Source organism: Peromyscus eremicus, chromosome 9, assembly GCF_949786415.1.
Source record: "Peromyscus eremicus chromosome 9, PerEre_H2_v1, whole genome shotgun sequence".
NCBI classification, from domain to species: domain Eukaryota; kingdom Metazoa; phylum Chordata; class Mammalia; order Rodentia; family Cricetidae; genus Peromyscus; species Peromyscus eremicus.
The window spans coordinates 58136789-58163003 of record NC_081425.1 but is presented as its reverse complement, the minus strand read 5'-3'; the positions used below and the strand labels follow the sequence as shown (position 1 = coordinate 58163003).

Here is a 26215-nt window from a genome sequence, read left to right as displayed (position 1 = left end):
AGGCATCTACTCTTCATTTCTCCTAATGCCGGATGGTCTGGGCTATTATCACCATCAGACAGTCCGTTGATCTGCCCGCCTTTGTCATCTGCTGGGTTCCTGTGTGCTTTGCAGTCTAATTCTGCATTTTACAGTCTAGCCAGTACATCTACCTAAATCTTACACATTAGTACTACACTGTTTTATTATTCTGTAGGCTTGTAATAGTTTATCATCTGATAGTAATCTCCTTTTATTACTCCTATTTATTCTAGAAACTTCCTAAATATTCTTATTTATTTTTCTCTATGGATTTGAGGATCAGCCTATATATTTAAACAAAAAGCCATTAGCTTTTATTTGGTGGGGTTCATGCTAAATTTGTGAATTAAATCATAAACAGTGTATATCCTTAAAGTACTGGGATTTCTTAGCTAAGAACATGAGGCATGTTTCTGTTGCTTAAATCTATTATTCTCAGACTACAGTTTTAATGTTTCCTTCTTACACATGACTGACTGAGTATATTTCTGTGTGTTTGATTCTTTTATGTTACTTTATGTGTGTGTGTGTGTGTGTGTGTGTGTGTGTGTGTGTGTGTGTGTATTTGTGAGGGTGCATATATGTGTATGTGCACATAGGTCTGTATATGTGAATTGAGGGCCAGAGATGGACATTGGATATCTTCCTTAGTCACTCTCTACCTTATTTTCTGAGAAGTGGTCTCACACTAAACCTGGAGCACCTCGATTCATCTAGACTGTCTGGTCGGCAAACCCCAAGGATGCTCTTGTCCTCTGACTTCCTTTGTGCTGGGATGATAGGCACATGCCCCTGCATCCACTTTTTAAACATGGGAATTAGATTCAGGTCTTACGCTTGTAGGCAATCTCTTTTTACTCACTGAGCTATCTCCTTTTGTGTTACTTTTTAGTGACTTTTCATTTGATATGTCAGATATCCTGCATGTCAGATATTTACATTACGATTCATACCAGTAGCAAATTACAGTTACGAAGTAGCAACGCAATAATTTTATGTTGGGGGGGGTCACCACAGCATGAGGAACTGTATTAAAGGGTCTCAGCATCAGGAAGGCTGAGAGCCTCTGCTCTACCATGTTAGTCATCTATTAGTCAATTCTCTGGAGTTTCCAACTGAAAATTTGCCTAATTTTTCCACCTTTCCAATTTTTTCCCATGTTTTAGTTCAATCAGTTAGTATCTTCAGATCTATACTAAAAATTTATGTTGGTAATAGATATATTGGGGTATATCTAGTGTTTCCCAAATAGACCGGTTGTTGTGACCTTACAGGTTGACAGGTGTTTGTGTGGGCATGAGATTCTGTATCTACGTAAGAATCCCATTATGTTTTCAAATGAAAACAGGAGTTTCCTCTTGATTGGGAAGGGGCGTCCCATCTTATACGATGCCTTCTCAGTGTCTGCGGTGATGACTGTGTGATCTCTCTCTGTGGATCCATTAATATGGAAAGTTATGGTAATGATTTCTCGTGCATCCGTGTATTTGTGGAACTCATGACTCATTTGTCTAGGATGTGTCATTCTCTCGCTCTGCTGCTGGCTTCTGTTTGCTAATGTTTTATTGAAGCATTTTGCAATAATATTTCTAAGATTGGCCTTGGCTTTCATTTATGTTTCCTCTCTGTGGGCTTTGCTGCCAGTGTTATGCTAATTCCACAGAAGGGCTTTCTCTGTGAGTGCTCCTTGCTTCCCCGTGCTCTGGAACATTCTAAATAGATTTCACACTCATCTGTTGCTTAATGATGAGCTACAAGTTTTCCATAAAACCAGTCGGCCGGGCTGAGGAGACAGTTCGGTCAAGTGTTCGCCACACACGCATAAGGATCTGTATTTGATCTCTAGGACCACTGGGAAAAGGTCTGATGTGATGGCTTCGGCTTAAAATCCCAGCCCTGGGGTGTAGCAGGAATCTTAAAAGTTCTTATTAATAAAATCAAACCTGAGGCTAGTTATTGGGGTGAATGCTGGAAGATCAGAGAAGCAGAACAAGCCACAGCTACCTCACCTCGCCAGTTCCTCAGCGGATCCTGTTTCCTCAGACTGGAAGCTTCTGTGTCCTCATCCAGAATGGATCTCAGCTGAACTGCTGCTCAAAAGCCTAAGAGCTTAACCAGGCAAATGCTTCTAGTTTCTGGTCCTCACGCCTTATATGCCTTTCTGCTTTCTGCCATCACTCCCTGGGATTAAAGGCTTGCTTTCTAGGATTAAAGGCGTGAGTCACCATGCTTGGCTGTATCCTTGAACACATGGGTTTCTGCCTCTGGAATGCTAGGATTAAAGGCGTGTGCTACCACTGCTTATCCTCTATGTTTAATATTGTGGCTGTTTTCTTCTCTGACCCAGATAAGTTTATTAGCATGCACAATATTTTGGGGAACACAATACCACCACACTGGGGAGGTGGAGACAAGATCCCTGGGGCTCCCTGGCCTAGCAAATCAGGAACTTAAGGCTCATAAAAGACCCTGTCTCAATAAACTAGGCAGCAGGTTCCTGAGAAGTGACACCCACAACTGGTCTCCACACTCACCTCACACATACGCATATGCACCCATGCAACCATATACACACAGAGAAATAATAATTTTTAAAACTTGACCCAGTTTTTTCAGCAAGGTTAGCTCTGAAACGATTTCCTCCATAATTGTTCTCTTTACTTCTTTCCAGAGCTTGGCTCTGGGAATCCATAATTTTCTGTATTTCAGTTCAATTAGGTTCACTGAATTAGCCACATAGAATGAAATAAATAACTCTTCCTGGGTTCTTGTAGTGATGTCTGCCATTGTCTTTCTTCCCCTCTCTTCCCTCACCCTCCCTCTCTTCCTCTGTTTTCCTCCCTCCCTCCCTTCACTCCCTCCCTCCACTCCCTCCTTCCCTTCACTCTCTCTCTCTTCACTTCTTCCCTCCTGTCTTCCATAGGGTCTTGTTATACAATCCAGCTGGCCTTGAACTCCTTGCCTCTGCTTCCTGATACTGACACACTGACACAGGCAGGCATGTGACCCCATACTTGGCCTGCTATTTCTTTGTGTGTGTGTGTGTGTGCGCGCGCGCGCGTGCATGCGTGCACATGCGTGCGTGTGAGCATTATGCCTTTTTTCGTTTTTTCATGGATATGCGTAGTAATTCATTTTATTTTCCCCACAAGAACAGAAATCTTGAGTTTATTGATCAATTATTTGTTTTTAAGTTTGTTGACTCATTGATTTTTATCAATATCATTTCTGCCCTTATGATTTCTCTACATTTATTTTACTTCATTATTTTTATTCCTGGATCCATCCTGAAGTTCACAATTGCAGGACACTTTTCTGGGGAATCACAAGCACAACCTTTTGCATGCTAGGCAGGTTTTCCTACCCCCAATCAACACCGCCAGCTCATGTGGAACACTATCAGCTGGGGGACATTTTCTTGTTTATCTTTCATGAACTACAACCTTGTAAGCTGGCTGGTAGGACCCTTGTGGAGTTTTGAATGTCCCCCATCTGTTTGAATACTTGCTCCCCAGTTGGTGGAACTCTTTGGGAAGGAGTAGGAGGTGTGTCCTTGTTGAGGAAGGTGTGCCACTGGAGGCAGGCTTGAGGTTTCTAAGGATTTTTATCATTCTCAATGTGCTCTCTGCCTCCTGTTTGTGAGATGTGAGCTCTCAGTAGCTGCTCCAGCTGCCTGCCACCACGACTTCACCCTGTGTCACGGACTCTAACCCTCTGAAACGGTAAGGCAAATTAAATGCTTTCTTTTATAAGTTGCTTTTGTCACAGTATCTTATCACAGCAATAGAAAAGTAACTAAGACAGACCCCTATGGAACAGATAAACTCCACACTGCTAGGAAAGAGCAGAAACAGGGGTCCCCTGGGACCAGTGGCACCCACCTCATCCCAGCGCAACCCCCTAGACCTGAAGCCGGGCCTCCCCTGAGTCTGCTCCATCATGCCAGCCTGTGCCTTCCTTTGGCTGTCTTATCAGCAAGGATGCAGCAGGCTGGGTCACCATATGTGATGTCTGAGATGTGTCAGGGTGCAGGCTTGGGTCACCACATGTGAAGCCTGAGATATGTCAGGGACAAAATCTAGACATCATCTGCTTTTGATTCTTTTCTGGACCTCAGTTCAAATACTTTCCCCATGAAACAAGCTGGCTCCATCAAGATGTCCCCTACATCATGGCTTTTACACCAATATCCATAATGAGAACGTCTGTCCATTTCCCCTCAGCCACAACAGGGCCACTCAGGTGCCTGCTCAGCCTTGGAAAGGCTGACCATAAACCTAAGGACCATGTGTGAGTTCAGGGAGAAGCCCCAGGGTGTGACAAAGTGGGAGAAGGGGCTTTCAAGAATGCTGCTCTTTCTCCTTTTTACGAAGGTGACACCCGAAGTCCCGAAAAATTAATGTGCCTGTCACTGTGGGCTGCTTTATATTATTATATCTTAGACGAGAAAATTAGGACACAGGAAATTGCCCCAGATTTCCTTCTTTCTTGGGAAACTAAGCATTTCCTTTGCTTTCTTGGAAATGGTTTTCGGTTGGGGGAATCAGAGCGCAGCCCGGCTGGAGATTCCATACAGTGTGGCTGTGCTGTCCAGCATTAGCCTTCAAAGCAGAACCCAAGGGAGGGTCCTTGTTCAGGGGTTGAGGTGGCCTGAGCAGGTGTTCTGGTTGAAGCCCTTGCCCTGAGATTACCCTCCACTTGAGGTTTAGCAGTGGCCTCAGTCCTCAGTTTGGATGTCAGGTGCCTCACTCTAGGAGCCAATAGCCTTTGGAATTCTTGACAGTCTTAAAATATTTGCTGTGTTTCTGTGGTGTGGGTTGGAGGTACCACATCTCAACCTAGTGATAGGTCCTGTTATTGACCACAAAGTGATACTTCCACTGGAGAAAGACTAATAATCACAGAAAGATGCTAAGTCAGAGTGTGAAGGGTTGCCTTAGTTACACGGAAGAAATTGCAGGGACAGTGTGGTCAGCAGCTACAACAAGCTGTGAGAGGAAGCTGGGTGTCGCTGCTTGCTTACCTGTAAAGGGAATTCTGTTTAGTTTTATGGCAAGTGCATGGCAGTGGCTGAATTTCAGGGGTTCACTCTAGTCCTGTGGGCCTTTTCTCTTTCTAGTATTAATGTTTGGGTTTGGGTCATTCAGAGATTTACAGATAGGGGATTATCTTTTTTAAACTGCTTCCTTCCAATCCCACTACCAACGGGGGTCCCAAAGGCTTCCTGGAAACCCCCAATCCTCTTCCACATCTCATCATCCTTGCCCTCCCGATCTGTCACTGCCACACCAACCAACCTCATGTTGGAAATGTTTCCTCCGCAGTGTTCTGTGCCTCTGCTTCAGGTCACCGCAGGCCTCACCTGGAACAAGGAAGGCCCCAAACCACATGGCCTATTGGTTTACTAGCCCTGCGCTAGGAACTGTTGCTAACTCCATTCTCAGAGAACCTAGCAGTTCCCTGTCTGTGCACTCAGATCCACAACTATCCGTGCACATGCCAGTGGGAGTTGGCGCACTTTGCCGCCTCTGAGTTTCCAAGTAAGTGGCTGACCCTTGCTCTTCCTCATGTATGGAACCATCTGGACCTAGCTGGCACTGAGTGAGAGAAAGCAGTCTCTCCCATCCTGTGGCCTCACGCTCAGCACCCAGCTCGACCGTTTCTAGTTCTGCAGAGGCTGTTCCCTCTCTGTGCTTCTCTTCTTGCAAGCTCCTTGCATGGAGTCTTGGGTCAGAGATACCTGTCTGGGACCTGGTAGGATCCAGGATGGATGGTGGCAGACCTCAGCAGCAGGCTTAAGTGGGGTGGATGAGCCTAGCAGAGCTTCCCCAGGATCACTACAGTGGTCATCCTAAAGTCCAAGGAAACACCGAGAGGAATAAAGTCTCCAGGCCTTGGAAAGTCCTTGGCCTGAGCCGTAGCCGGGGCCAGCAGCTCTGCACCTTCCTTCCAGGGGCACAGGGTACATGTTCAAAGTCTGCATGCAAAGGACCTGTAGCAGCTAGCGAAAGGGCTCCGTGTCCCAGTCCTCGGTCCTGGACAACCCCCGGGCTCTGCAGATGAAGATGAGAAGGAGGTGGGCTGCTCAGTTCCTCTTCCCTGGAAGGGAGTGTCTCAGACAGGTAGTGCCTTCCCCACCTCTCTTGGTTGCCAATGTGGCAAGAAGGAGTGATGTTTTGAAAGGTCCGTGGCTAAAGGGATTGCTCTGAGGTGAAAACGAGCTGCCTCCTAGCCTCTTGGGGTTGGCCAGGGCTCCAGGGATTCTCCACCTGCCTCTAGGGTAAGTAGACAGAAGGCCACTGGGGCCCATACATCTGTGTTGCAAGACACCAGTGATGCCCAGCCAAGACAGAGGAGCCTGCGTTCTTTTAGCAAATATGCATAGAGCTTCAGAAGGCCCTGCAGGAATATAAGCTCAAAGGGCAGAGAGTGGGGTGGAGCAGGCTGGACCCTGAGACCCCAGGAGCCCCATAGGCAAGGTGAGGGCTTTTCCAGTGGGAGAGCAGAGGAGGGTGCCAAAGAGGTGGGGGCTGGGCCCCAAGTCAAGCAGGGCTTTCATCGGAAAAGTTGGACTATCGGGGAAGTGGGGATGGGAGGCCAGATAGGGATGTGACCTTGGCAGTGAGCCACTTGTGAAGCAGTGCCCCAGCTTGTGGGATTGTACCAGGCTGTGGCTGAAAAGGGAGCAGGATGGGGTTCAGGGGACCCAGAATGTTGAGCTAAGTTGATCATCTTGCCCATGGCAGAAGAGTGACCTAGGGCAAGGCCATGTGTCAGCCTCTTGTGCAAGACAGTGGTGAAAGCTGAGGGCAAGCACCTTGGGCAAAGCGGAGAACCAGGGCAGGGAAGGCAGAGGGCAGGGACAGAGAGGAGGGAAGGGGAGGGGTCAGAGAAAGGGCGGGGCAGGGAAGGCAGAGGGCGGGGACAGAGAGGAGGGAAGGGGAGGGGTCAGAGAAAGGGCGGGGCAGGGAAGGCAGAGGGCGGGGACAGAGAGGAGGGAAGGGGAGGGGTCAGAGAGAGGGCGGGGCAGGGAAGGCAGAGGGCGGGGACAGAGAGGAGGGAAGGGGAGGGGTCAGAGAGAGGGCGGGGCAGGGACCCCGAAGGATAGGAGGGTCCAGGACTGGGCTGAAGCCTGTAGGTCAGATCAGAGACTAAAGCACCTAGCCAGGCTGTCTTTAGCCAGCATGAGAGTGACTGTGCTCTCGCTCTCACTCTCACTCTTTCTCTGTCTTCCTCGCCCTCTCTCCCTCCCCATCTCCCCCTCTGTCTCCATCTTCCTCTCCATCGTCCCCCCTCCGGAGGAGAGTGCTTCAGAAACCCTAATAATCCCAAGTTGGGGGCTGGAGAGATGGCTCTGGGTAATAATGCTTTTTTTTTCACAAGCATGATGACCCAAGTTTGAATTCCCAGCATCCACATAAAAGCTGAGCACAACCATAGCCGAATAATCCCAGCATTGTGGAGTAGGCAGACACAGGTGGATCTCGGGAAAAACCCAACTGAATTGGCAGTTTCAGGTTCAGTGAGAGACTCTGTCTCAAGGGAATAAGGTGAATGAAAGAGCAGGACACCTAACGCTCTTTTCTGTGCTCCACATGCTAGAACATGGATGTACGTGCCTACATACCCACATGACTACAACACATATACTTAAAAAAAGAGAAGATTATACCTAGAATACACCTGTTCCCATTAAACCAGCCCTCAATAAATTATTCCCCCTCCCCCATATCACATGTATTATTCAATTTGTTTTAAATGGAGTGCTTGTCCCAAGATGTAGAAATCCATGGGAATTTATTAAGTCTTGACAAGAGTTATTGAATGTTCTATTAAGTTTTCCAAATTGGCCAGTGTTGAATGGCTTAAAAATTATTCATTAAGGGATAACATTAAATACCAATAAATTGCATGGTATATTTATGAACTATCTTTGAAAGTCATTAAATATGCATATCAGGCAATAAATCCATTCTCTCCTGTAAGTGTTCTGAATGGTGGCAATTTAGAGTTTAGATAATAGTCACAGGGGTGGGCTAGCTTGCCCCTGGGTGTCACTAGGACTTGGAGGGGTACATAGGAGCTAGAGCCAGACCCTTTCCAGTCATCACCCCTACTACTGGAATGAAAGGTGGCTAGGCCACGTAGGCCATTCTGATTTGTGATCTTTATCAAAGGGTGAGAATCCAAAGGTTGGAGGGCCATGTGGTGGAGCGATACACTGTATTCTGTAATCTCTGCCTGTATTGCCACCACTGGCTGCAAAAACACCTGCCATTTACCCAGAATTAACCACCTAGTCCTGGGAGGCAAGTGCTCTTAACCATATTCACCGCAGCTCGGTAATTCCCTCACTTGATGTGCTTTGCTTCTGTATGACCTGACACTGTCTTCAGACTAGAGTCATCCTCCGTTCCTGCCCCTGAGGAGCGACTTGAGGACTCACACACCCAGTGAGTGTGGTGACAAAACTCCATTCAGCCAACCATGCAGGGCTCAGCTGTAGGTTGCTGGAGACTTCCGGCTGATCTACGGGTGCAGGGGCAGTATCAGCTGTCACCCATTCTGAGTCACACCAAGGTTGTAATTTAGTCTCATTCCAGACTGTCCAGTGATGGGAACTCAGCACCTCCATGACTTGCTGTCAGTCTGGTTGCATTCCTGGATGGCTGTCCTGGAATAAGAGAATCCCAAGCTCTTCTGCACAGATGCTCTCCAGCTGCCTACCACAGGGCAGAGTGGTCCTGGGGTTCCCCAGGCTGCCATGGCCTCTAGACTTTGCTACTGGGTGCTTTCTTGGGTTCTCGGATTGTGAAACAGTGTGCTTGCCTGAACATTTGTGGCCTGCTAGTCAGCATAACAGGTGGGGAGCCTGCTCTGTAAGAGAGTTATAGCCGGACGGGAGCTCCTGGGGATGGAAAGGCCCATATTTGATGACAGAAACACCTCATTAGTTCTGTGATCTTGAGTATGACTGATCCTTTAGGGGGACATTCTTAGATTGGTGGCCATGCTGCTTTTTGTGGGGCAGTAGCGTAACTGAATAAAACCAATGGGGAAGGAATGGCCACCTCTGTGGAGTGCATGCTTGGCGGTGAGTGCCTGCTGTACCCACACCACTTGGGTCACCTCAGCCCTCCAGTGAATGGGGGGACCCATGCCTTCTGTTCTCAAGCAGACCTCATCAGCGTTGGAGAAATAATAATAATAATTGTAAAATATTTATTATTAAATAATAATAAGTGGATTATTATTAAACAATAAATTGATACCAAATAATAAATATTTATTCTTTAACAATAATAAATAAATATTTATTATTAATATTGCTGCTGTTCTGTGTATATGTGGTGTGTGCAGGTATCATCGTGTGTCGATGTGGGTGAGGGAGGATATGTGTGGATATGTGTATGCAAGTGTGGAAACCAGAGGACAACCCCAAGTGTCTTCTTCAGTTGTTGTCTACCTTATTTTTTTGAGACTGTGTCTCTCACCGCCTGGGACTCACCGATTTGGCTCGGCTGGCTCAGCAAGCCTCGGATTTGCCTGTCTTCACCTTCCCAGAGCTGGGAGAACAAGGGAACGTCTCAATGCCCAGCTTTTGTGTGGGTGCTGAGGACCCAGCTTAGGTGGCATGCTTGTGCAGTGAGCACTTCACCAACAGAGCTGTTTCCCTAGCCCTACTTTAGAGAAACAAAATCAAAACTCTCCTAGGGAGTTTGGACACACAGAGGGACAAAGGGAGCAGGAAAATGAGCAGAGAGCTGGCTTAGGAATAAGGAAGCCACCAAGCCACTTCGGTGGAACTGAAGTCCGGCATTCCAGCACCCTATGGCTTACTGTCCCACAGGAGAGCTAGGGGCTTCACTTCTCCTTCACTTCACCTTTTGCTGGAATGAACGTTTCCCTCTTGTTCCATCCCACAAGCAGCCACACAGACCAGTAAGAGTCCATGTGTGGCCTGAGTGAAGCTGGCATTTCCTGCCTTTCAACCCACAGCATAAGCGGGGGAGGGCGAGCCTCAGCTGGTCACTGGAGGATGAAGGTGGGAATACATTTCTCAGCTTGGTTCACTTGAATCCACCATCCCCAAGAACTGAAGCGATGGCAGACGTCCGGGCAGCAGTGCACTGGTGTAACTGCACATGTTTATTATCTGGGGAGCCCCAGGAACAACCAAGCTCTAGTCTCAGTCTCCATGGTTGAAGGCTGTCTCAGCATCCCGAGTGCTCCCCCAGTGGACTCCAAGAGGTGTTAAGGCCTTCTCTAGTGAAGTGTGTACCAGAATATCCTAGAGCACTCACAGAAACCAATGTTCTCTGATCCCACCCACAGAGTTGGTCCTGGAGGTCTGAGGGCAGAACCTCAGAACTGTGATCGCTAATTCATCTTCTAGGTGGTACTGATGCAGCCGGTACCAATACAGTGTCAATACAGTGCCAATACCGTGCATAGAGTGGTGAGGTTATAGCAGGGGTTCCTTGAGCATCATTTCATTTGGGAGCTCATTTCAAATGCAAAAATATTGGGCCTCACCCCAGACACTCTGGGAGTGGAGCCCCGCCATCTCTTTTGCAAGCCTCCCCTGAACCTTAGTAACTCAGATGTACCTGAGGTTTGAGAGTACCCCAGAGGTTCCCAAAGCCTGGGCTGGGAGTGAGTTGGGAACCAAGAGGAGCTTGGAACCTGGGGATGCTGAAAACCCTTGTCTGTTTCCTGGGGGACCTGGTGTCCCGATCTTGTGTGAGGCAGAAGCAGTGAGGAAGTTGGAAGTACTTGGCCTGGGCACAGATCAGTTGCGTCCCCAGCATCTTTTGGTGGTGACGGAAGCAGGGACGAACATCTGCTCGGGAGCTCTCGCCTTTGCATTCAGTGCAGAGGAAGAGTGAACGGAGTAAAGCTGTCAGACAGACAGCCTTCTGTTGCCCTGCAGCTGCCAGAAGAAGGAAACCCGAGCTTCCAGGCACCAGGCCCCATTCCCCAAGTCTCCGGGGAGCTGTGTGCCATCTACCTTTTCCTCCTGGAAAGGGGAACAGAGAACTGATTCCACAGGGCCTTGCTTGCCTGAACTTACTGTGTAGGGTGACCGTGAACAGTCTGGTCCCTATCTGAGTTCCTTGTTCAATATGGCTATGTGTGTGCCCAGCATTGTGATAGGCATCCACGGCCACAGCGAAACAGCTGCCCCTAGGCTGTACCCCAGACTGGTTAGTCTGTGACCTCCACAGCTCCAGCCTCCCCACAGGTGCAGACTTGGCAATATGCACAGACGAGAGCCACACTCAACAGGCTGGCACCCTTGTCAGAACACAGGGAGCCCCCTGGATTTCTCAGAACTGAGAAAGAAGGCTTAAAATGGATGCTCTAGTTTCATTTCTGTGATGAGATACTCTGATGAAACCAACTTCTGGAAGAGAGGACTTATTTTAGCTCATAATTCCAGGTATAGTCCGTCACTGTGGGGGAAATCGCAGCAGCAGGAGGCAGAGACAGCTAGTCACATCAATCCAAGGCAAGAACAGAGAGAAGTGAATGCATGCATGTTCACTTGCTTGCGCTCAGCTTCATCTCTTCACTCTTATACAGTTCAGAACCTCTGCCCAGGGAATGGTGCCACCCACAGTGGGCTAAGTCTTCCCACATCAGTTAACCTAAGTCAACCCCCACCCATACAGAGAGACATGTCCATGGGTCAACTCAGTGTAGACAATCCCTGATTGAGAATCTTCTCAAGTAATTCTAGGTTGTGTCAAGTTGACAGATAGCCATCACAATGGACATCAGTCCACAGGATCCAGAGATCTGCCACCTGCTTGGCTTAGAGCTTCCTGGCTAATGAATGGGTCCTCAGAGCCTTGACCATGTGTCTTCCTGAGTGGTCAGCCAAGAGCGCTGTGGGTATCCTTGCTGGGTTCTCCAGCCTGTCAGTGGCTCTTGGTCATCCCTTCAAGAAACAGGGAAGGGAACATGAGCTGAAGAGCAGGCAAGTCTGTACAATTGTCGTGGCTTCTGGGCTGGAGAAACTGAAGCAAAACCCAACCTGTCCCCCCTCAGGTGTATATCACACAGAAAGAAAGGGGCTTCAGAGAACGAGACTGGCAGAAATTCTGGGGATCCTTTCAGCTCCAGGAAGCCAGACCTATCCCTGTCACTGCCGGAAAGGGCAAGAGCACAGTGGACCCTCCAGTTTCCTGTCTCTGCATGACTGATGACACTCGAACCAACTTCTGGTACCTTCTGGTGTCTCAGCCCTCACAACTACAGAAATGTTGGAGGGCGTGGCCGCAGCAAGAGAAGATAGCATGCTCGTATCTGCTGGCTGTTTATTCTGTGCTGACAGCCTACATTCAGTCTCTACTCTCTGATGGAGACCTGGCACCCACGTTACAGAGATGGAAATGAAGGCCTAGAGAGGGGCATGACTGTGAGTTTCACTTCAAATCCAGGGTCCCAAAGTTCATGCCGTGTGTACTTCACTCACTCGGGAAGTGATTCACTGGGGGACTCAGTGCTACACTCCATTTTAGACACTGGATTCAGATAAGAAATCCCATCCCACATGGTGTGGCCATACCAGTGAGGGCTGACAAACCACACCCTGAAATCTCAGGCAAACCAAATCTGAGGGTGCAGCTGGGAAAATGTCTGTAGAAACAAAGAATGTGGACCAGGGACGAGGACCCTTCAGCAGGGTGCCCAGGCAAGATGGCATTTCAACGGGATCCTGAAGGGGAAAGCCATGTGTGTGTCTCTGGAGAAAGTACTGTCTGCCAAGGGGGAAGCTGGTGCAGAGGTCCTAGGGCTGCTCAAATGGCTGGAGCCAGGTGAAGGAGGGTATCATGGGAAAAACAGGGCCGGAAGGAGCATGGTCAGCCCATTGTAATGGGCAAGGGTGACCCAGAAAAATGCTCGGGCTCAAAGGACGGTCATACCTTGGGAATGCAGGCAAGATCCAAAGTTGAGATTCTATGTATCTCCCAAACTAGAAGAACTGGAAGCTCCCTGTGAAAATGGAGCCAAGAAGGAAAGAGACAACGAACCTGAGGCCTCCTTCCCTGTGAAAGATGATCAGCACCAAAAAACGAACGAAATCATACTGGTGTCTCCAGTGGGGGCCTCTCCTCAGGGGTTCCTGGAAGCTGCTAGTCCCACATAGTGACTCTGCCTCCCAGCTTGGGGGGGGGTGCGCAGAAATGCAGCACAAAGCTGATTATGGAACAACTTGTAGTATGTGACTTAATAACCCCTCTATTGTATGATATTATGCTTCAGAAAAAAAAGCCTTTAAGCCTGCTTAGTGCCTACATTTTCTTCTTTAAAAAGGCGGAAAATCAGTCCCCTCCGTGTGCTCCAGGGGAGCCGCCTCCTCCCAACTCCTGCACCTCCCAAAGCCATGATTAGGCCAAGGGTCTTGCATTGTGCTCCAGAGAACAGCTTGGGACATGATGGGCGTTCTGAGTGCTTAAGGTGCAAACAACCCCCCTCCCCCAAACCAGGGACAGCATTGATGCTGAAGAGCACAGGGTATAATTAGGCACTCATTTGTGCCCAGTGCATACAGAATGCCCCATTTTGCTGTCAGGGAATGATGTTTCTCAGGGGTCTTCGGTGTGGTTAAAGGCCCTGGCCTCACTGCCTGGCCTCCCTTTGAGCTGATGACAGCACCCAAGGAAGCCTGCTGCTGCCTGGGAGAAAAGCAAAGAGGTTGTGGGCAAATACAGGTCAACACTCTGAGGAAAACCACAAAGGAACACAACTGAGGGCCTGTGCTGTCTTCTCCGTGCCCTGGGCTGGGCTGACTCCCTTAAGACCCAGGTGCAATTTGACCAAGAGGAGGCTGGTGCTTTGCCGGGTCTGTCAGGGTAGGTTCCATGTGTAAGAGTCTGAAATGGCAGCCTCGAAAATGTTTAGTATTGTTTTGTATTTGTGTGTGTGGTGCATAAATGTATTCGTGTGGGTTTATACGTGTGTGCATGGTGGTGGACATGCATGCGTGTGTGTGTGTGTGTGTGTGTGTGTGTGTGTATGCTTGTGTACATGTGCATGTGGAAGCCAGAGGTTGACGCCAGTTATCTTTCTCAATCACCCATCACCTTCCCCTTAGAGACAGGGTCTCTGACTAAACCTGGAGTTCACCCATTCTGCTAGGCTGGCTGACCAATGGGCTTGCAGGATCCTCTTGTCTCTGGCTCCTCCTAGTGCAGAGGTTATAGACAGATGTAAGACACGGCCCCTGGCTTTAATACAGGTTCTGAGGGTCTGAACTCTAGTCTTTATTCTTGTTTGGCAGACACTTTAAATAACTCCCATAGCCTTGACTTCCAAGGTCTTTATTATCACTGCATATTTGCTGGGCATTCCCTGCCCGTCCTAAGGATGCATCCAGCTCTGGCTTCCACGCCCATGGCTGCTCCTGCTTTCTCCTCTAGTCACAGCTAGCGGGTCTGCTAATCAGACCCCAGCTCTGTGAAGAAGGCAGCCTTCGTTCTAAAGTCTTTCTAGCTCAAGGTTCCCATAATGCCTCATTCAAGTTCCCACTACCCCATGCTTGGAATGTTGCCAGTAGCCAATTGCCTGCCACATGGCCACCAGATTCCCAGCTGGTCGGCACACCAATGCCACAGTGATCTTCTTAATTGGTCAATTGGCTCTTGCGGCTTCACTGTTGAAATCTTATCAGTGGCTTTCCCTTTGTGCTTAGGAAAAGCCTGACTTCTTAGGCTGGGTTCTGTCTCCTCACTCTGCCTTCCCTGAGACTTCAGGCAGTCACATATGCTGTTCCCTCTCACCCATGGCTTCTGCCTGGAGTTCTCATTTGAGCCCAGAACCAGCATCCCTCACCTTGAAGGGATGAGTGGATGAGGAGATAAGGAAGTGAGAGAGTGGCTGGATTTTGAGACAACTGGTCTTGGGTGTTGTACAAGGTATAGGTTCTCTGTGACCTTGAGCATATCGTTTGACACCCTGGAATCTTTGCTTCTTATCTGTAACTTGAGACTTACACCCCCCTTCACTGGAGTCTGCTCAGGATCCAATGAGTCGATTATGCAAAAGTGGCAGCCAGCCCGAAACCTAGTGGGAATTCCAAAGGTTTTCCTTTTTATCCTCTGTGGAGATGAGCTTGCTCTTTGATTAGAGGGAAGGCCTGGGGCTCACTGCCTTAATTCCCTGCTCTCCCCCTTCCCCTTCTGTGGGGACCTCTGCCTCTTGCCCTCAGACTCTAGGCAGTCCTGTGCCAAGGGGAAAGCCTATGGGATGCCCACTGTCTGTAGGCTGGCAGACTTGAGGGTTCCTTTGGAGGTAAATCTGCTTCTGCCTGTGGCCCCTGGAGTGACCCACGGGGCCCTGTGGGGGGTGGAGCAATCTGAAGAGAGTCAGGACAAGTCAGGCCTAAGGTGAGGTAAGCAAAGTTCCACCTGTCCATTTTAAGATCTTCAGGTGTGTATACACACGGCCAGCTCCAAGAGAGTGAGTGCCACCTTAAATACTGCACCCTGCACACCTTGGGTCTTTACCGGTCCTGGCCACAGAAACTTGTGTTTAGAAAGCCATCGATAGCCTCCTCTGCTTATTCTTGGATTCCTTCCAGAATATTCTGGCCATGAGAACTGTCTTAGCCATTGTTCTATAGTTGTGAAGAGACACCATGACTGTGGCACCCCTTATAAAGGAAAACATTTAATTGGGGCTTGCTTACAGTTTCAGAGGTTTAGTCCATTATCTTCAGGGTGGGGAGCATGGTGGCATGCAGGCAGACATGGTGCTGGAGAAGGAGCTGAAAGTTCTTCATACAGGTCCACAGGCAGCAAGAAGAAAGAGATACTGGGCCTGGGTTGGGCTTTTAATACCTCAAAGCCCACCCTCAATGACACACTTCCTCCAACAAAGCCACACCTCCTAATCCTTCTCAAGTAGTACCACTCCCTGATGACTAAGCATTCAACTGTTTTAGCCTATGGGAGCCATCCTTTTTCATCACGAGAACCTAGCGGAAAAGACCCAAAGGAATGGCCATCCTGTGCATGGTTCTTCCTGCCTTCCTGCTGATGCTGAGTCACAGAATACTCTGTCTCCCGAGCCTCTGTGCGGGAGGTGAGGAGGATAGAGCCCCTCATGGTATCAGTGTCCTTACAGAACAGTGGAAGATGGAGAGTTTTTTCTCTGACCCTGCATGTGAGAACACAGCAAGAAGGCGTTCATCTACAGGCAGGAAATGTCCACCTATTGGACCACCAGGTGGCAGGAGTGGTGTTCGCCAGGAGCTAAATCTGTCAGCACCCTTGATCTTGGATTCTCTGACCCTAGTGGTGAGAACCAAATGTCTTGTTAAAGCTGTTCCCATGGTGGTATTTAGTGGTGGCAGCTCATGCTGGTCCAGGGGTCCTCCTAGCATGCTCCCACCTCCCCAACTTGGGCCACAGAGAACAGAGGTCCTCTGTGCACAAGCTTATTAGTCCTGGACTCCTCCCTTTGCTAAGTGGGAACAGGATAGGCAGGGGAACTGTGTGAGCTGTCATTGTCTCTGTGAAATCTCCCGTCTAGGGACCCACAGAGCAGTTGGAGCCCGTGGTGATCTACAAGCAGAGGTCACCATGCAGGGTGTAGAGAACCCTGACTTGTTACTGGCAACCTGACATGTGGTCTCAGTCCATAAAGAGGAACTAGGCTCTGCACTCAGCTTAATGTGGAAATGTAGAACTGACTTTGCACAAAAGAAGAGACCTTTGTCTACTGGCCATACCATATCTTTGTCCCTGTCCCAGTGATGACAGCCCCTAACTGCCTTTCTCCAGAGCCCACAGGCCACACACTATTTCTTGTCAAGGGACTGGATTATCCCCACTTTGGGCTGGGAAGGAGGAAGGACAAAGATGAGAGACGCAGGCACACTGGAACACTGCTTGTGAGTCTGGTGGCCAGGCTGAGGCCAGGCCAACAGCTGGAGTCTGCCCGAAGTGAAGGAGGTGCTGCTTCAAGGGACTCCACTAGCATTCCATTTCCACTTCCTGAACTGACAGCCTTGATGGATGCCAGCTTGCTGCTTCCTCTAGTGATGTAGCTGTACTCAGCTGTGGCTGTCCAGGCTTTACGATGACCCTGTCCAGAGAAACTTAGCCTCCTCCTGAGGGAAGTGCTGCCCCAGGATGTTCATCCTCCCATTTGATTTAACCAAAGATAACGCCACATAAACCAGCCAGTAGGACACTTCTAATCTTCTAATTGTGTTAGTTTAGTGCCTATGCCAGAGGGCCAGATTCAAATCTGAATCCCGGGCTTCAGATCTCTGTCCCCCAAGGCTTCTCACAGATGGCTCAGACAGAGCCTTCCTTTTCCAGATGACTGGGCCTGGGCATCATCCAAATGGGACTTCCATCTCATCAAATGGCCTGCAGAGCCTAACTCAGGCTATTTTGAGATTCGAGGGTGAGGTAAACAGCATCATAAGCCCTTTGGATGCTTCAGCCTGACTCAGGCTAATGGTCGGGGAGAGCAAGAGACTTATCAGGAGTCCAGGGCACACAGCGAGGCCCACACATATTCCAAATCACCATGAGTTTCTTCTGTTCGTTTTAACTTAGTAAATATCAAAGTTTAATCACGGTTTTCTTTTTCATAATGCTGTGGTTCAGGTTTTTAAAACTTCAATAGCACGAGAGACCAATTTTAGCTTTGACGTATTTGTTGGCTCAAGTTCTTAGGATAGAAACAAGCGTTTCTAATCTGTGTGAACATCCTGGCCTCTAGTCTGGTTTGACCTATGGGGAGAGGCCCATTCAAAGCCCTGATAAATGCCTCCCCCACTGGCAGTGGATGGCCAAGAGCTTTGGAGCCAACTCTGTCGCTGGGAGACAGGTAGGGTGGCACACAGCATGGCCGGTGTTCTCTCCGTCTGTCCTGCCTACCACACACGTTCCTTCCTGTTGGGAGCAAAGCCGTCAGCATCCTAGAGCTGCATGTCTGTCTGCAAAGGCTGTGAGAGGCTGGTATTGGACCTCCCCAGCCACCTGGAGCCTTCCGTGGTGAAGGGGCACCATGTACTGAGTGGCTCCTCAAGGCTCCCCGAAAATCTGGGAGCCCAAGGGTAGGGAGGCTTCAGTCCTTCTGTCTCAAGATGCAGTCACTTTTTGAGATCCTTGCTTAGGGTTTTGGTGTAGGGCTTGTTGGGGGGTGAAGGATTAGACAGTCTGATGGAGTCCTGGACAGACATTTTAAAGGGTGACTTCCCTGTGAACTGGATGACCCCAATAACAATAAGTGAAACTAAGGGGAGCAGGTAGGATCAGAGGACCAGGTCACCTGGCAGAGGGTGGTCTTGGACATTCCAGGAAGTTCATCTGATTGCGGCAAATAGGATTTCAGCGTACACTTGATCCTGAGCCTTGGGGTCCTCATTTGTGGAGTGAGACTAATACCACTCTCCTTTGTCACAAATGCAGAGGAACCAACACTGTGGGAGAGACTAAACTACAGTGACTTGTGCCAAGTGCTGGTGGGGGAAGGGGGGGAGACACATGCTTTGCGTCTGAGGATGATCTTGGGTGGGGTCCCTTTCTCCTGTAGAGGAGAAAGTGGTGTGATTCCAGCTGCAGGGGTGTGCATGTATCCCCGTGCCTTCTGTCTTCAGCAGGTCTTTCTCCAGTTTGGGGGGATAATATGGTAAGCCACCATCATCTTAGTGTGAGTTAGTTTGCTCTGTGTTTCAGGAGGGAGTGAAGGCTAAGACCTAAGAGAAACCTAAGATGTGGATGGGGTAACTGCTGTTCCTAGACCAGGACCCTGGGTGTCACCCTGCCTTTGTCACAGTGAGCCTAGGGCAAGCTTCTCTGTATCCTGACTTACTGTAAAATGGAGACACTCATCACACTGCTTCTGATATCTCTCTGGTTGTCTCTTGGAGGAAACACAACCACACAGACTCTCGACTCATGTGACTTCAGCCAAGCTGCCTACATCATGCCTCAGTTTCTCTATAAAATGGGACCATGATATAACATTCCTCATAGGTGATAGGAGATGAGTCCACTTTCATGATGCATGTAGACCCATCACAGTCTTTTTTTTCCATAAATGCCAGCTTAAAGCGGCAGGGAGAAGCCTGGCACACTCCTATAACCCAGCAACTGGGAGGCTAATGCAGGGAGATGGTGAGGTCAAGGACAGCCTGGGCTTCATAATGAGACTGTTGCCAAAAAAATAAAAAGCATGAGACAGTCTTGGGAAAGAATACCACAGTTAAATGAATTGTGTGTCCCTTCTGTATGCATCAACAGAGCAGAAGTCTTAGAAGTAAACTCCGTATGTGTGTCTTCTATATGTGTATTGTGTATCTTTGTGTGTTGTCTGTGTATACTGTGTGTATACTGTGTGTGAATGTGTGTGTTCGGTGTGATATGTATTGCCTGTGTGCATGGAATGGTGCATGTGTTGTACATATGCATTGTGTGTGATAGTGTTTTATGTGTGTATTGTATGTGTATGAGTGCATTCTGTGTGTGATTCATGTACCTGTGTGCACACACATAGGCTAGAGAAGGACATAGATCCCTTGATGGATTACTGTTGACCCTACTACTCTGAGACAGAGTGGTGGTTTGAATAATCATGTCCCCCAGAGGAGTAGTACTATTTGCGGATTAGGAGATGTGGGCTTGTTGGAGGAAGTGTGTCACTGGGAGGTAGGCTTTGAGGTTTTAAAAACCCATGTAGGCCGCTATACCTATCTGTCTATCTATCTATCTATCTATCTATCTATCTATCTATCTATCTATCTATCTATCTATCATCTGTCTATATCTATCTATCTATCATCTATCTATCTATCTATCTTTATATCTATCTATCTATCTATCTATCTATCTATCTATCATCTGTCTATATCTATCTATCTATCATCTATCTATCTATCTTTATATCTATCTATCTATCATCTATCATCTGTCTATATCTATCTATCTATCTGTCTATCTATCTGTCTATATCTATCTATCTATCTATCTATCTATCTATCTATCTATCTATCTATCTATCTTCTGTCTATCTATCTGTCTATATCTATCTATCTATCTATCTATCTATCTATCTATCTATCTATCTATCTATCATCTGTCTGTCTATCTGTGGATCAGGATACAGCTCTCAACTACTTCTCCAGAACCATATCTGTCTGCATGCCGCCATGCTCCTCTCCTGGATGATAATGGACTAAACCTGTGAAACTGTAAGCAAATCCCCAATTAAATGTTTTCTTTTATAAGAGTCACCTTGGTCATGGTGTCTGTTCACAACAGAACAGTGACTAAGACACAGAGTCACTCACTGAACCTGGAACAAGGCTGGTGACCAGCAAGTCCCAATGTTCCCTCTGTCTTCACATCTTACTACACTGGGGTTACAGGCCCAAACCCAGCTTTTTACATGGGTGCTAGGGCCCACTCAGACTCAAATCCTTCTCCTTACAGTGACCATTCCTATCTACTGAGCCATCTTCCCCCCCTCCCCCCGCCCAGAACTAGATTCTGCAGCATGCCTGGGCAATAGATATTTGATGAAGATGCCAAGGCTATTAAATTGGGGGAAAACGCTTTTGGAACAAATGTTGCTGAGACCACTGGATATCCAAATGCCAAAGAATGCAGTGTAGCACACACACACACACACACACACACACACACACACACACACACACACCAATTCACAGCAGATCGCAGACACAGATGCAAAAAGGAAAACCATAAAACTTGTGGAAGAAAACGTAGGAGAAAATCTTCATGACCTTAAATTAGACAAAATCTTAAGTATGGCAGCAAAACACAGGAGATCGTGGGAAGCATAGCCACGTTTGACTCTATCAAAATTAAAAGCCTTTGTCCTTCAAAGGATGTTGTCCAGCAGATGAACAGACAGCCCACAAAGTGAGAGGCAGTGTCTGCAAACTCCATATTTGATTAAAAGTTTGTATCTAGAATAGAGAATTTTTTTTAATTAATGGACATGACACTTCTCTTCAGGACCTATTTATTTTAGGTATGAGTGTTTTGCCGTGTGTGTGTGTGTGTGTGTGTGTGTGTGTGTGTGTGTGTGTGTGTGTGTATTCTACATACATGCAGTTATTGAAGAGGCCACAAGAGGGCATCATATTCCCCTGGAACTGGTGTGAGCCGCCTGATGTGGGTGCTAGAAACTGAACCCAGGTCCTCTGCTGAGCAGTCAGTGCTCTTAACTGCTGAACCATCTCTCCAGCCCTCGGAAACGCTTAATAACAGAGAAAATATCTACTCTATAAATGAACAAAAGACTCCCAATAAACCTTTCTTCAGGTACGTGTTTCTCTAAGACATACTAACAGTCAGTGAGCAAGTGAAAAGATACTGAGCATCACTAGGTATTAGAAAAAGATGCATGGAGGCCATGGTGAGAGACCACCCCACATCACTAGCAGAGCTAAAATGAAATAAAAACACAATAGCAAACTTTGGCAAAGATGTGGAGAATTGGAATCCCCACACATTGTTGATGACGTGTAAAATGACCAGGCCACTGTAGAAATGCCTGGAAGCTCCTCAGACAGTTAAATGTAGAGTTAATCTATGACCAAGTAATCCCAGTTAGATAAATACCCAAGAGAAGCAAAAACATACATCCATTAAAAAAATCTGTACATGACATTCATACCTATGTGCTTCATCATAGCATCAGCTGGAATCAATAAACATCCCTTGGATGGGTGAGCTAACTGTCCCAAAGCTTCAATGTGAAAGACTCAATGACAGAAAGGAGTGTGGCGCTGGCACCTGATACCCAGCGAGGGACCTTGCAGACACTGGACTGTGCCATGCATCCTGAGTCCTTTGGATGGTGTATCTAGGATATTCTGACCAAAGCACATTGGTGAATGGTGAGCCATTGCTAATGGGTTCAGGATTGTGGGGTGTGTGCTAAGGTTTTGGAAGGAGGCTATGGTGCTGGTGCAGGGTCCTGAGAGTGTACTGAAGCTGTCACACTGCACACCTGGAACTCGAGGGAATAAAGCTGTGTGTAAAAAGGGAGGAGTGAGTCGGACCACCCAGTGTTCCCCCCATCTCTTTACAACGAGGTGATCAAAAATGCGCAGGACTGTGGGAGCCTTGCAGCCCTCATAACGAGTAGTGGCTTCAACTGGCAGGCGCATGCCCCGAACAAGAGCTTCTGACATTTCTTTCCCCTGTGTTTCCTGGGGACTTGTTGCTGGTGCCATGTGCATGACCAAGTGTATCATACTCTAAATATACAGGCCCTGGCTACCCTACCAGAGAGGAGTGTCCCCAGTGGGCCCTGCAGATGCGCTCAGACCTCTTCTGTGTGGAGGTGGGCTGAGATATAAGTAGGGGGCGAGGACACTGGGAAAAAGAGAGGTGTAGTGGGGGGGTCCTGTGGCAGACCTTGGACAACATCTAGCGGAATAAGACACCTGTGTTGAGGGTCCTTCTCCTTCCTGCCCCCCTCACCTGGCCCAGAATTACCTTCTATACCAGTTTCCCCTATTTCCTTGAAGGAGGGGGAGGGGAATAAATCTCCTGCCCCCCCCCACCACCACACCCTACCTTCCTAATGTCAAGGGCCTGACCAGGCTTGGATTCCTCATGCCCAGCTCAGACCAAGCAGGAGGAAAACATTACTCCTCCCACCCACCAGGGACACCATGTGAGGAGTTCCCTGGATGGACCCTGTGTGATCCCATCGCTGATTTGTGTCTGGTCAGGTGGAACCTAATGAGCAGATAGCAGGGGACCCTGGGAATCACCGCCCCTCCTGCAGAAGGGGTAGATTAGTTCTGTTCCTACGTGTCTATCATCGGCATTGGGGGTGGGATGTGGGAGAGACCATAAGGTCCTGTAAAGTAGCCTTTCCATGTGACTGGGAGACCACTGAGGCTCAGAAGTTGGGGACTCCTGTAAGAGAGAAGGGACACTTGGGAGTGAAAGCTAAGGGAGCCATCTGGGTGCAGTGTGCCAGGGGCTGAGACTGTTACTTGAGATGAACTCTTTCTTGCTGCAGCCTGCCTGCCTGCCTGCCCGGAGTTGCTTCTGCCGTTCCTCCAGCCTTCTCCTTCTCTGGACTGTTTGCAGAGTGCGGCAGCTTGCCCCAAGGGCTCTGTGTCCCATGTCACTTCTGTCTCCACTTCCTCCTCCTTTCCCATCCTGGCATCATGTCCTATTACTATTACTCCTTCGCTTGCTGTGTCCCCCAGATAGAACCTGAGTTCCAAGGGTGGGGACCTGGGATGCTGTATGCTCCAGACTTCAGGTAGCTGGTTCGGGACTAGCTCAGGAAAGCTGATGTGGCTGTTTAATGTACAAAAGGCAAGATACTAGTGAACGCCAACCCCCCCACCCAGCTGTGTGACTTTGGACAAGTGACTCACCATCTCTGTGCGTCTCCTTTCTCCTGTGCAGACATGACGGCGTGACAAGAGAAGCTGCCCGGTGGGGCACATGTGAGGGTCGGACAGGATGGCATGTGTGAAATGTCTAGTGAGCCAACTGCCTCAGAAAGTGCTCCTCGCAATTGCTCCTGGGTGACCTTGGGAGGAAAGAGCTTGGCCAGAGAGCAGAGAGTCCTTGGCGCTCGCCAGCAGTATCATATGTGGTTGCTGGCTTGGGTTATTTCCTAATGTGCTGAAGTGCAAAGGGATGAATTATTCATATCTCTGTCTGAGGAAGAGCCTGGTTCTTCTGTCCTGTGCTTAACACGAAGTTTAGCCTAGGAGCATGGTAGGGCTGTGTCAGCCAGTCCTGTTAGAGAATCCTGGAGGCTCGTAGGAGGTGACTGAGGCCCAAGGTGGGGATGTCATTCCGGTCTTCTTTGTCTGTGGGGATGACAGAGAAGGCAGGGATGCATAGTCCTCACACAGCTGACTCCTCCACCCGATGGCTCCCAGAAGGAATGGGTGCTGTCTTCTGCATGGGGTCCCTGGAGAGATGTGGGATCCCTGAACTTGGTCTGGAAGGAAGGAGCCCTACCACAATACCTTCAGTAGGGCTTTTGGGTAGCCTGTGGACTCAGAGCCCTGGGGAACCCCTATGCGACCCATTGGCCAGGCTGAGACAACCTAAAGTGAGGGCTGCTGGTGGGCAGTGGGGGGATCCCACCTCTGGTCCCCACCCATCTGTCCAGTCAGGCTTGTCTGCACTACACCGCCTGGAGAAGAAAGAGGCTGACTTCAGAGGTCCTGACTTCAGAGGCTCCTGGGAAAAGCGGGGAGAGGGTGGGTGGAGCCCCAGGCAGGGACAGGACCGAGATCTGAGCCCCTGTTTGGGCTCTACCTCCTCCTGGCATCTTCCCAACTCCCAGAACCTCTGGCGCTTTGGGGACAGCACAATCCGCAGGTTCTGGTCTGTGCACTTGGGTGCACTGGTACCATCGGTATGACACCATTTTACAGATGGTTCTTCTCATCTGTAAAATGGGGACAGCTGTGGATGTACTACGTCGAGGACAGTCATCCTGTTGGAAGCTCTCCCACTGTCTTTAGTTCCTTTGTGGCTGGGCAAGCCCTGGCTCTGTGCATGGTAGGTGGGAGCCCTGACTGCCTTCAGTTTAGGGCCTGTCCGCAAACAGTTATGTCCTCCTGGATGCAGGAACCCACGGCTGGAACCCTGGGGAGGAGCCAAGGCTGCAGCCCATACTCTGCTGCTAGAGGGCTCTACTTCCCTCTGCAGGAGAGAGTCAGATACCATGTATGGTGGGGACCTGGAGAAGGTGGGGAGGCCGCGGTTACATGGAGGGGTGCCAGGAAAGCCGGAGGATAGAAGCACACAGTGAAAAGTGGAAATTGCTAAGTGGACAGGTTTTCTTGTTTTGTTTTTTGTTTGATTTTCAGACATAGTCTCTGATAGTTGAGGATGACCTTGACCTTTTGGTTTTCATGCCCGAATTGTTTCCCCAAACCCAGATCCAGTGGTCTCTTTCCATAGGAAGAGTGAGCATTTGAGCTGAGCTAGATGATCCCTTTGCTCAGACTCCCGTGTTGGCTGGTCCCACCCCAGCCCTGTGGCTCCATGGTGTTGATGAGGTTGCCCAGAGCCAGCCAAGGGAGGAGCCTCAGCTACAGAGTATTTGGTGCTCTTGGTGGATGGGGGGCAGAGAAATGAGGACTGAGAGGAGATGCAGTCTTTCCTGGAGCTCAGGAGACCGTGGGCATGTTCACTGCCATTGCCTGCTTCCAGAGGTGGCACAATGTGCTTCTCCACCCTTGCCCTGAGCCACTGGGAGGAAATGCCATCTCATGCCTGCTCTCTGGTTTGTTCTCCCTAGGCGCCCCCACCACAGCTCAGCTGATATCGGGACTGGGAGAAAAGGGCTAAAAATAGTTCTGATGTGATGCATTGCACACAGGGGCTGAGCTGGCAGCTGGCCCTCCACCTTTCCTCCATGTCAACAGCTTCTCAGCTGGAGTGTGTGTGTGTGTGTGTGTGTGTGTGTGTGAGAGAGAGAGAGAGAGAGAGAGAGAGAGAGAGAGAGAGAGAGAGAGAGAGAGAGAGAGAGATTGAGATTGAGAGAGAGGTGTGCTCCAGCCTGGCTGTTGAAGGTTCTAGAATCCACCCTCATACTCAGGAAACAGCCTGTGGCCCTGAGTCCTGTGGCCTTTATGGGGCTGTGTTGGTGACTGTCCCTGTCTTGGCCCATCTAGCCGTGGTCTTTGGCATGGATTTGAGGGGGTTGGAAGGCGAGGCTTGTGCATAGTTGTTCTGAACACATGATAATCCCTAGAGCTCAGGGAGCTCTGGAGGTCCGTAGCTGCAGCCCTGCCCTTGGAGCTGAAGGATCTAGACCAGCTCCCACTCCCTTCCACTGTCCTCCTGTCTCCAGGTGCTCAGTGCTTACTGGTGCTCACCCCACCTCTGCCTGCTCTGCCTCAGCTCCTGGCCCACCCCAGCTGTCCGTCTCTGGAAACATGCTCCACCTGTGCTCAAATCCGTCAAAGCATCGTGCCATCAGAACAGACACAAGGCTTGCCCTAGCACACCAACTGCACACGTACCCCAAGTTTCTAGACACCCTCTTGAGGGTTCACATATGTCATAAGAAGCATCTGTGTGCATAAGTGACTCCAGTATGGGGTGAGTGTTGAGTAAAGGTGAGGAGAGCTGTGACAGCATGCAGAGAGGCTTGCATGGTGGGCATAGACATGCTACCCAGCCATGCAGAGAGCCAT

General features: G+C 49.1%; 1 protein-coding gene across 1 annotated transcript in view; it reads left to right on the top strand.

Moving 5' to 3' along the window:
* The window catches only part of LOC131919323 (XK-related protein 6), an 83165-nt gene that overhangs the window by 21281 nt on the left and 35669 nt on the right, over positions 1-26215 (top strand). The gene's annotated exons all lie outside the window — the stretch shown is intronic.